This window comes from Artibeus jamaicensis, unplaced genomic scaffold (assembly GCF_021234435.1).
Source record: "Artibeus jamaicensis isolate MK-2021 breed Jamaican fruit bat unplaced genomic scaffold, CSHL_Jam_final scaffold_1031, whole genome shotgun sequence".
NCBI lineage: Eukaryota > Metazoa > Chordata > Mammalia > Chiroptera > Phyllostomidae > Artibeus > Artibeus jamaicensis.
Window position 1 is genome coordinate 7,212,612 of NW_026522026.1, and position 2,113 is coordinate 7,214,724.

A 2,113-nucleotide genomic window follows, 5' to 3' on the forward strand; every position below is an offset into this window, starting at 1 on the left:
TATGGTTGTGGGGATTGAGGTCAGAAGAGGGAGAAAAGTTGCTAATAGGGATTTTGCAGATATTTTTACACTGAAACTAACATTGAATGGAGATAAGAGGTGAAGCAACAAATTCTTTTAGTTATGTGGACATGAGACAAAACTGAACAGGCTATTTTAAAATTTTCTCTGAATGTAAATTGTCAATTGACTATGGTGCCCTTAATGTTAAGCTATTTCCACTATTATTGAAGTATAATAATACTGACAACTAATATGTGTGCATGGTATATTAGAGATCAAAAGCACAGCCACATGCATTACTCAGTTTAAAAACCAGAACTACTCATGAATGAAGAAACTATACAGTACCATTACCACTAGTGTGAGTTCTAACATAACTGGTTATCCATGTATCTGGTTTCCTTTATGAACACATACCCAGCACTATTTGCAGAGTCTGTAGTAGTTATGCTTAGTGGTAGGCTGACACTATTTCCAAAATACTTACATGCTTTTCTTGAGACTTCTCATAGGACAGAAGTTGGAAATTTGGAGTAAGTAATTGGATTAAAAACAGCCCGCAAAATCTTGGGATAAATTTATAGATGTGCATAGTTTTTATAACCAATTGCTAGTGAAGCCAATCCTGCTCTTTGATTATGTAATTACAAATTTCAACTTCCTCCTCTGTGTTCATGCAACCACGTGGGAAAAGAAATGAGCATTCAACAGCTGGAGCTGTGAACACAGCATGGATTTCAGAGCAACCAAATGTGTGTGCTGCTCCAAATACATTGCAGGCATGGTAAACAGGCGGCGGTTTTAAACCGCTGCATCTCCCGCCCACCGACCCTGCCTGTTGTGGCCAGTCCATCGCTGCCATCCCTCTTCACACAGTCTCTTCTCCTCACTTCAGAACCTCAGAGGGGAAAACACTGTGTCCATTTCATAGACTCAGTTCAATAAAGATTAATGTGCACAATGATATACACAAAAGTATTAGGAATAAAAATGATCTGTATTTGGTGGTTCATGCAATTAAAATAAGTTACCACCTGACATCTCAAACCTGATTTTTGACCTGCATTTATTTCTAACATATCTGACTGTCTACTTCAGTTCACCCAGGCTAAGTACAGGCTAAAACAGAGTAGGCTAAACCAGGGTAGGGGACCAATCTGATTAAGTCTAACAATTTGTACATCTGTGTTTGACTTTCATCACTTCTCATGATTGTATATAAAGTGCCTGCTGTTGAATGAGGGATTAAGCCCATTTCAATTGTTGATGCTTTTTAACTTTACAGATGTTAAAGGCATTCCTTCAAACCTGTTCATTTCCAGAGCAAGGCTTTTCCAGATGGGAATTAGAAAGAAAGATTTGACCAAATCTGCTTCTCTATTACTCAGTACAAAGAAATATTACTGTAACGCTCTCGTTTCTGCTAATCCATTCATTTCAGGTTTGATTTACCTTTTTTGCCTTGATCTAAAATCTCTGTGGCTTTATAGGATTATATATTGCTATATTCAGGTTTTGAATGAATCACAGTGTATGAATTTTAATATGATTTCTCTGATTCCAAAGCCAGGATTAACCTGTTGTTTTTGATTAAAAAGATTTTATGTTTAGATTTTAGAAGAATGTTAAATTTCTCCAGCTATTTATTAAAAGAAATAATAACTGTCGGCTATATTGATAGAAGAAAGAGAAAGCATAATTTTACAAAGAATTTAAAATATTATTTTTTAAAAAACACACAAAAAACCCCTCCTGTTCCCTTTCCCATCGGATCTGTACACTGGTCTTGGTGGTCGTAAAAGGAGGAAAAGTAACACTGAAGCTGCCCTCACAGCCCTGTAGTGTGTGGGCTAGTTTCAAACAAGGTAAAAATATATTAATACTCGGTATAAACTGTTGTGTATACGAGGGAAAGTTTCCTTAGCACCAAGATTTGAGTTCCCCATGTTGACATCTCGCTGGGTTGTGACTACTGCAGTCGACCTCATTTAAACCAACAGGAAAGACAAATCATGGGCACTGGAGAGGTCACAGAAATTAGATATTTAAAGAGTAGTTAGTGTTTAAAAATCAAAGGGGGAGACTGTGGTGCTTTTTTGGCTCCTGTACA

The 2,113-nt window shown here is 36.9% G+C and overlaps 1 non-coding gene across 1 annotated transcript; it reads left to right on the forward strand.

The window, feature by feature from the left end:
- The first annotated feature begins 1,749 nt into the window (after window positions 1-1,749).
- Window positions 1,750-1,869, forward strand: LOC119044274 (small nucleolar RNA SNORA61). The gene has a single exon (XR_005081575.2). It is a non-coding gene; the product is annotated as a small nucleolar RNA SNORA61 (small nucleolar RNA).
- Window positions 1,870-2,113: the final 244 nt, after the last annotated feature.